General features: G+C 36.7%; 1 non-coding gene across 1 annotated transcript; it reads right to left on the reverse strand.

Moving 5' to 3' along the window:
* Positions 1–9,400: 9,400 nt before the first annotated feature.
* TRNAQ-CUG (transfer RNA glutamine (anticodon CUG)) lies at positions 9,401–9,472 on the reverse strand. The gene has a single exon. It is a non-coding gene; the product is annotated as a tRNA-Gln (tRNA).
* Between the last annotated feature and the right edge of the window lie 528 nt (positions 9,473–10,000).

A 10,000-nucleotide genomic window follows, 5' to 3' on the forward strand; every position in this document is an offset into this window, starting at 1 on the left:
TTATAACTATTAACCCCTAATCTGCTGTCCCTAACACCGCCGACCCCTACATTATAGTTATTAACCCCTAATCTGCCCCCCCCAATGTCGCCGCAATCTAACTACAAGTATTAACCCCTAATCTGCCGACCCGATATCGCCGCCGCCTACATTATAGCTATTAACCCCTAATCTGCTGTCCCTAACACCGCCGACCCCTACATTATAGTTATTAACCCCTAATCTGCCCCCCCCAACGTCGCCGCAATCTAACTACAAGTATTAACCCCTAATCTGCCGACCCGATATCGCCGCCGCCTACATTATAACTATTAACCCCTAATCTGCTGTCCCTAACACCGCCGACCCCTACATTATAGTTATTAACCCCTAATCTGCCCCCCCCCAACGTCGCCGCAATCTAACTACAAGTATTAACCCCTAATCTGCCGACCCGATATTGCCGCCGCCTACATTATAGCTATTAACCCCTAATCTGCTGTCCCTAACACCGCCGACCCCTACATTATAGTTATTAACCCCTAATCTGCCCCCCCCAACGTCACCACAATCTAACTACAAGTATTAACCCCTAATCTGCCGACCCGATATCGCCGCCGCCTACATTATAACTATTAACCCCTAATCTGCTGTCCCTAACACCGCCGACCCCTACATTATAGTTATTAACCCCTAATCTGCCTCCCCCCAACGTCGCCACAATCTAACTACAAGTATTAACCCCTAATCTGCCGACCGCAAATCGCCGCCACTATAATAAATGTATTAACCCCTAAACCGCCGCACTCCAGCCTCGCAAACACTATAATACATTTTATTAACCCCTAATCTGCCCTCCCTAACATCGCCGCCACCTACCTACAATTATTAACCCCTAATCTCCCGCCCCCATCGTCGCCGCTACTATAATAAGGTTATTAACCCCTAAACCTAAATCTAACCCTAACACTAACACCCCCTAACTTAAATATAATTTAAATAAAACGAAATAAGTTTACTATAGTTAAATAAATGAATCCTATTTAAAACTAAAGACTTACCTGTAAAATAAACCCTAAGATAGCTGCAATATAACTAATAGTTACATTGTAGCTATTTTAGCATTTATTTTTATTTTACAGGCAACTTTGTATTTATTTTAACTAGGTACAATAGTTATTAAATAGTTAATAACTATTTAATAACTACCTAGCTAAAATAAATACAAATTTACCTGTAAAATAAATCCTAACCTAAGTTACACTAACACCTAACACTACACTATCATTAAATTAATTAAATAAATGAATCATATTTAAAACTAAATACTTACCTGTAAAATAAACCCTAATATAGCTGCAATATAACTAATAGTTACATTGTAGCTATTTTAGCATTTATATTTATTTTACAGGCAACTTTGTATTTATTTTAACTAGGTACAAAAGCTATTAAATAGTTATTGACTAATTAATAGCTACCTAGTTAAAATAATTACAAAATTACCTGTAAAATAAATCCTAACCTAAGTTACAATTAAACTTAACACTACACTATCATTAAATTAATTAACTACAAGTACCTATAATTATCTACAATTAAATAAACTAAAGTACAAAACCCCCCCACTAAATTACCAAAAAAAAAACAAACACTAAATTACAAAAAATAAAAAAATATTACAAGAATTTTAAACTAATTACACCTAATCTAAGCCCCCTAATAAAATAACAAAGCCCCCCAAAATAAAAAAAAATGCCCTACCCTATACTAAATTACAAAAGTTAACAGCTCTATTACCTTACCAGCCCTGAACAGGGCCCTTTGCGGGGCATGCCCCAAAGAAAACAGCTCTTTTGCCTGTAAAAAAAAAAACACAATCCCCCCCCACATTACAACCCACCACCCACATACCCCTACTCTAACCCAAACCCCCCTTAAATAAACCTAACACTACCCCCCTGAAGATCTCCCTACCTTGAGTCGTGTTCACCCAGCCGGGCCGAAGTCTTCATCCGATGGGGCAGAAGAGGACATCCAGACCGGCAGAAGTCTTCATCCAAGCGGGGCAAGAAGAGGTCTTCCATCCATCATACAAGTACCAAAATACAAACAAACACTAAATTACCAAAAATAATAAAATATTACAATAATTTTAAACTAATTACACCTAATCTAAGCCCCCTACTAGCTATTAATATAGCTTCAATATAACTAATAATTACATTGTAGCTATTTTAGGATTTATATGTATTTTACAGGCAACTTTGTATTTATTTTAACTAGGTACAATAGTTATTAAATAGTTAATAACTATTTAATAACTACCTAGCTAAAATAAATACAAATTTACCTGTAAAATAAATCATAACCTAATTTACAATTACACCTAACACTACACTATCATTAAATTAACTCAATAAATGAATCCTATATAAAACTAAAGACTTACCTGTAAAATAAACCCTAATATAGCTGCAATATAACTAATAGTTACATTGTAGCTATTTTAGCATTTATATGTATTGTACAGGCAACTTTGTATTCATTTTAACTAGGTTCAATAGCTATTAAATAGATATTGACTATTTAATAGCTACCTAGTTAAAATAATTACAAAATTACCTGTAAAATAAATCCTAACCTAAGTTACAATTAAACCTAACACTACACTATCATTAAATAAATTAACTACAAGTACCTACAATTAAATACAATTAAAAAAACTAAACTAAAGTACAAACCACCCCCACTAAATTACAAAAAATAAAAAAATATTACAAGAATTTTAAACTAATTACACCTAATCTAAGCCCCCTAATAAAATAACAAAGCCACCCAAAATAAAAAAAATGCCCTAACCTATACTAAATTACAAAAGTTAACAGCTCTATTACCTTACCAGCCCTGAACAGGGCCCTTTGCGGGGCATGCCCCAAAGAAAACAGCTCTTTTGCCTGTAAAAAAAAAACACAATCCCCCCCCACATTACAACCCACCACCCACATACCCCTACTCTAACCCAAACCCCCCTTAAATAAACCTAACACTACCCCCCTGAAGATCTCCCTACCTTGAGTCGTGTTCACCCAGCCGGGCCAAAGTCTTCATCCGATGGGGCAGAAGAGGACATCCAGACTGGCAGAAGTCTTCATCCAAGCGGGGCAAGAAGAGGTCTTCCATCCATCAGAAAAGTACAAAAAAACAAACAAACACTAAATTAGCAAAAATAATAAAATATTACAATAATTTTAAACTAATTACACCTAATCTAAGCCCCCTACTAGCTATTAATATAGCTACAATATAACTAATAGTTACATTGTAGCTATTTTAGGATTTATATTTATTTTACAGGCAACTTTGTATTTATTTTAACTAGGTACAATAGCTATTAAATAGTTAATAACTACCTAGCTAAAATAAATACAAATTTACCTGTAAAATAAACCCTAACCTAAGTTACAATTACACCTAACACTACACTGTCATTAAATTAACTAAATAAATTAATCCTATATAAAACTAAATACTTACCTGTAAAATAAACCCTAATATAGCTACAATATAACTAATAGTTACATTGTAGCTTTTTTTAGCATTTATATTTATTTTACAGGCAACTTTGTATTTATTTTAACTAGGTACAATAGCTATTAAATAGTTATTGACTAATTAATAGCTACCTAGTTAAAATAATTACAAAATTACCTGTAAAATAAATCCTAACCTAAGTTACTATTAAACCTAACACTACACTATCATTAAATAAATTAACTACAAGTACCTACAATTAAATACAATGAAATAAACTAAACTAAAGTACAAAAAAAACAAACACTAAATTACAAAAAATAAAAAAAATTACAAGAATTTTAAACTAATTACACCTAATCTAAGCCCCCTAATAAAATAACAAAGCCCCCCAAAATAAAAAAATGCCCTACCCTATACTAAATTACAAAAGTAATCAGCTCTATTACCTTACCAGCCCTTAAAAGGGCCTTTTGCGGGGGCATGCCCCAACGAAAACAGCTCTTTTGCCTGTAAAAAAAAACACAATACCCCCCCCACATTACAACCCACCACCCACATACCCCTACTCTAACCCAAACCCCCCTTAAATAAACCTAACACTAACCCCCTGAAGATCTCTCTACCGTATCTTCACCCAGCGGGCCGAAGTCTTCATCCGATGGGGCAGAAGAGGACATCCAGACCGGCAGAAGTCTTCATCCAAGCGGGGCAAGAAGAGGTCTTCCATCCATCAGAAGTCTTGATCCAGGCGGCATCTTCTCTGTTCATCCATCCGGAGCGGAGCGGCAGCATCCTGAAGACATCCCACGCAGAGCATCCTCTTCTTTCTTGATCCGACGACTAGGTGACTGTACCTTTAAGTGACGTCATCCAAGATGGCGTCCCTTGAATTCCGATTGGCTGATAGGATTCTATCAGCCAATCGGAATTAAGGTAGGAAAAATCTGATTGGCTGATTTAATCAGCCAATCAGATTCAAGTTCAATCCGATTGGCTGATGGAATCAGCCAATCAGATTGACCTCGCACTCTATTGGCTGTTCCGATCAGCCAATAGAATGCGAGCTCAATCTGATTGGCTGATTGGATCAGCCAATCGGATTGAACTTGAATCTGATTGGCTGATTGAATCAGCCAATCAGATTTTTCCTACCTTAATTCCGATTGGCTGATAGAATCCTATCAGCCAATCGGAATTCAAGGGACGCCATCTTGGATGACGTCACTTAAAGGTACAGTCACCTAGTCGTCGGATCAAGAAAGAAGAGGATGCTCTGCGTGGGATGTCTTCAGGATGCTGCCGCTCCGCTCCGGATGGATGAACAGAGAAGATGCCGCCTGGATCAAGACTTCTGATGGATGGAAGACCTCTTCTTGCCCCGCTTGGATGAAGACTTCTGCCGGTCTGGATGTCCTCTTCTGCCCCATCGGATGAAGACTTCGGCCCGCTGGGTGAAGACACGTGTAACGAATCCACTCACACACAAACCAGAAATAGAGTATTTGTAGCTCTTTTGTATATCTATTTCTGCAAACACAGACTTAGTTTGAACAGAAATGGTAACAGTGAGCAATTAATAGCCAGTATAGTAAGTTTAAGAACTCTAACTCTGATAGCCCAGAATCAGAAGTTAGTTGAAGTTAGGATTAGTGGAAGAATCTTTTATCATCTGTAACTTATGATTCAGAGTCCAGTTTACTTCACACACATTCACCCAATAAAATATATACAAAGTCACTCACACAGATTGCTTAATACAACCTTAGGTTTGTCCAAATATGTAACTTGCAAGCAGTATTTATTGCGGAATAGTATGCAGAGGTAAAGTGATTCACATCCCATGCGTGTAGCAATATAACTTAGACAAAGTCAACTTGAATAAATATGGCAACAGGAGAGCCAACCGATACAATCAATATCCAGAAGTTGTAACAAACAGAAGTTACCTGTGAGTAAGGAGACAGAGAGAGCTTGCCTGTTGCAGGAGTGAATGGCTTGCGGTGAATGTGTGAATCACTTCCGGTTTGGGGATCCAGCGTCGGAAAGCTGCGGAGGTTCCGCGATGTGTAAAATAAACTGACAGGAGCTGCAGAGGGAGACCTGTAAAGGATTTTAGTGCAGAGCGGTAATCACAGATGTTTAGAAACTGGTTTACAACTAAGAGGAAGCTGTAGATGACTCAGTTCTAGGCTAACAAACTTTAGGTATAATTTCCAACCATAAATTTGATAGGTATAGATGTGACCTGAAGAGTAGCAAAGGAAACAGCCTCCAGGCTGTTGAACTTCTCAATAATCAGGCAAAGATTGATTGTAGGAGGCTCCCTTTTAAAGGAGAAAGGTGCATGAAGGGAGATACCTTAAAGGTATATCACAACACGGTAGAGAGAGATCTTCAGGGGGGTAGTGTTAGGTTTATTTAAGGGGGGTTTGGGTTAGAGTAGGGGTATGTGGGTGGTGGGTTGTAATGTGGGGGGGGGGTATTGTGTTTTTTTTTACAGGCAAAAGAGATGTTTTCTTTGGGGCATGCCCCCGCAAAAGACCCTTTTAAGGGCTGGTAAGGTAATAGAGCTGATTACTTTTGTAATTTAGTATAGGGTAGGGCATTTTTTTATTTTGGGGGGCTTTGTTATTTTATTAGGGGGCTTAGATTAGGTGTAATTAGTTTAAAATTCTTGTAATTTTTTTTATTTTTTGTAATTTAGTGTTTGTTTTTTTTGTACTTTAGTTTAGTTTATTTCATTGTATTTAATTGTAGGTACTTGTAGTTAATTTATTTAATGATAGTGTAGTGTTAGGTTTAATAGTAACTTAGGTTAGGATTTATTTTACAGGTAATTTTGTAATTATTTTAACTAGGTAGCTATTAAACAGTAAATATCTATTTAATAGCTATTGTACCTAGTTAAAATAAATACAAAGTTGCCTGTAAAATAAATATAAATGCTAAAATAGCTACAATGTAACTCTTAGTTATATTGTAGCTATATTAGGGTTTATTTTACAGGTAAGTATTTAGTTTTATATAGGATTAATTTATTTAGTTAATTTAATGACAGTGTAGTGTTAGGTGTAATTGTAACTTAGGTTAGGGTTTATTTTACAGGTAAATTTGTATTTATTTTAGCTAGGTAGTTATTAACTATTTAATAGCTATTGTACCTAGTTAAAATAAATACAAAGTTGCCTGTAAAATAAATATAAATCCTAAAATAGCTACAATGTAACTATTAGTTATATTGAAGCTATATTAATAGCTAGTAGGGGGCTTAGATTAGGTGTAATTAGTTTAAAATTATTGTAATATTTTATTATTTTTTGTAATTTAGTGTTTGTTTGTATTTTGGTACTTGTATGATGGATGGAAGACCTCTTCTTGCCCAGCTTGGATGAAGACTTCTGCCGGTCTGGATGTCCTCTTCTGCCCCATCGGATGAAGACTTCGGCCCGGCTGGGTGAACACGACTCAAGGTAGGGAGATCTTCAGGGGGGTAGTGTTAGGTTTATTTAAGGGGGGTTTGGGTTAGAGTAGGGGTATGTGGGTGGTGGGTTGTAATGTGGGGGGGGGGGATTGTGTTTTTTTTTTACAGGCAAAAGAGCTGTTTTCTTTGGGGCATGCCCCGCAAAGGGCCCTGTTCAGGGCTGGTAAGGTAATAGAGCTGTTAACTTTTGTAATTTAGTATAGGGTAGGGCATTTTTTTTATTTTGGGGGGCTTTGTTATTTTATTAGGGGGCTTAGATTAGGTGTAATTAGTTTAAATTTCTTGTAATATTTTTTTATTTTTTGTAATTTAGTGTTTGTTTTTTTTTGTAATTTAGTGGGGGGGTTTTGTACTTTAGTTCATTTAATTGTAGATAATTGTAGGTACTTGTAGTTAATTTATTTAATGACAGTGTAGTGTTAGGTTTAATTGTAACTTAGGTTAGGATTTATTTTACAGGTAATTTTGTAATTATTTTAACTAGGTAGCTATTAATTAGTCAATAACTATTTAATAGCTTTTGTACCTAGTTAAAATAAATACAAAGTTGCCTGTAAAATAAATATAAATGCTAAAATAGCTACAATGTAACTATTAGTTATATTGCAGCTATATTAGGGTTTATTTTACAGGTAAGTATTTTGTTTTAAATATGATTCATTTATTTAGTTAATTTAATGATAGTGTAGTGTTAGGTGTTAGTGTAACTTAGGTTAGGATTTATTTTACAGGTAAATTTGTATTTATTTTAGCTAGGTAGTTATTAAATAGTTATTAACTATTTAATAACTATTGTACCTAGTTAAAATAAATACAAAGTTGCCTGTAAAATAAAAATAAATCCTAAAATAGCTACAATGTAACTATTAGTTATATTGCAGCTATCTTAGGGTTTATTTTACAGGTAAGTCTTTAGTTTTAAATAGGATTCATTTATTTAACTATAGTAAACTTATTTCGTTTTATTTAAATTATATTTAAGTTAGGGGGTGTTAGTGTTAGGGTTAGATTTAGGTTTAGGGGTTAATAACCTTATTATAGTAGCAGCGACGTTGGGGGCGGGAGATTAGGGGTTAATAATTGTAGGTAGGTGGCGGCGATGTTAGGGAGGGCAGATTAGGGGTTAATAAAATGTATTATAGTGTTTGCGAGGCGGGAGTGCGGCGGTTTACGGGTTAATACATTTATTATAGTGGCGGCGATTTGCGGTCGGCAGATTAGGGGTTAATACTTGTAGTTAGATTGTGGCGACGTTGGGGGGAGGCAGATTAGGGGTTAATAACTATAATGTAGGGGTCGGCGGTGTTAGGGACAGCAGATTAGGGGTTAATAGCTATAATGTAGGCGGCGGCGATATCGGGTCGGCAGATTAGGGGTTAATACTTGTAGTTAGATTGCGGCGACGTTGGGGGGGGCAGATTAGGGGTTAATAACTATAATGTAGGGGTCGGCGGTGTTAGGGACAGCAGATTAGGGGTTAATAGTTATAATGTAGGCGGCGGCGATATCGGGTCAGCAGATTAGGGGTTAATACTTGTAGTTAGATTGCGGCAACGTTGGGGGAGGCAGATTAGGGGTTAATAACTATAATGTAGGGGTCGGCGGTGTTAGGGACAGCAGATTAGGGGTTAATAGCTATAATGTAGGCGGCGGCGATATCGGGTCGGCAGATTAGGGGTTAATACTTGTAGTTAGATTGTGGCGACATTGGGGGGGGCAGATTAGGGGTTAATAACTATAATGTAGGGGTCGGCGGTGTTAGGGACAGCAGATTAGGGGTTAATAGCTATAATGTAGGCGGCGGCGATATCGGGTCGGCAGATTAGGGGTTAATACTTGTAGTTAGATTGCGGCGATGTTGGGGGAGGCAGATTAGGGGTTAATAACTATAATGTAGGGGTCGGCGGTGTTAGGGACAGCAGATTAAGGGTTAATAGCTATTATGTAGGCGGCGGCGATATCCGATCGGCAGATTAGGGGTTAAATAATGTTATTATAGGGTTTGCGATGTGGGGGGGCCTCGGTTTAGTGGTTCATAGGTAGTTTATGGGTGTTAGTGACTTAGTGTACTAAATGGATGTTAGTGTACTAAAAACATACCGAATTTCGGAACGGAATAGAACCGAATTCAGCCGAATCCGAATAAATCCGAAACGAATTTATTCAAATCCGAATAAATCCGAAACGAATTTATTCAAATTTTGCCGAATCAGATTCGATCCGAAACAAAATTCGAAAAGTCCGAATCGATCCGAACCGGAAACGAACTTTTTAGCGGTGCACATGTCTACTGTATACAAACTGTAGTCATATTGGGTTAGTATGATATTTTCAGGCAATATTTTTTAACAGTAGTGGCAGTATTCATTTTAGTATTGTAAATGTAGAAGATTAAAACATGAAAGGTCCCACCGAGATTTGAACTCGGATCGCTGGATTCAGAGTCCAGAGTGCTAACCATTACACCATGGAACCCCTTTTTGTGCATTTGCTGGATTCAGAGTCCAGAGTGCTAACCATTACACCATGGAACCCTTCTTTTTTAATATGTCTCCTTCCTTTGTTTATCACTTACATGTGCATCAAACCAAATTATGATTTCAACTGTTAGAAGATAACCAATAATTTGGTTCAAAATTAAGAGATCTCTAAAGGCTTTGCTCTTATCATATAATATCAGATGTCATATCCAATTAAGAAGTAAATAAGAAAACACAAAAAGGTTCCACCAAGATTTGAACTCGGATCACTGGATTCAAAGTCCAGAGTGCTAACCATTACACCACGGAACCCCTTTTTGTGCATTTGCTGGATGCAGAGTCCAGAGTGCTAACCATTACACCATGGAACCCTTCTTTTTTAATATGTCTCCTTCCTTTGTTTCTCAGTTACATGTGCATCAAACCAAATTATGATTTCAACTGTTAGAAGATAACCAATAATTTGGTTCAAAATTAAGAGATCTATAAAGGCTTTGCTCTTATCATATAATATCAGATGTCA

Source organism: Bombina bombina, unplaced genomic scaffold, assembly GCF_027579735.1.
Source record: "Bombina bombina isolate aBomBom1 unplaced genomic scaffold, aBomBom1.pri scaffold_517, whole genome shotgun sequence".
Classification (NCBI taxonomy): Eukaryota; Metazoa; Chordata; class Amphibia; order Anura; family Bombinatoridae; genus Bombina; species Bombina bombina.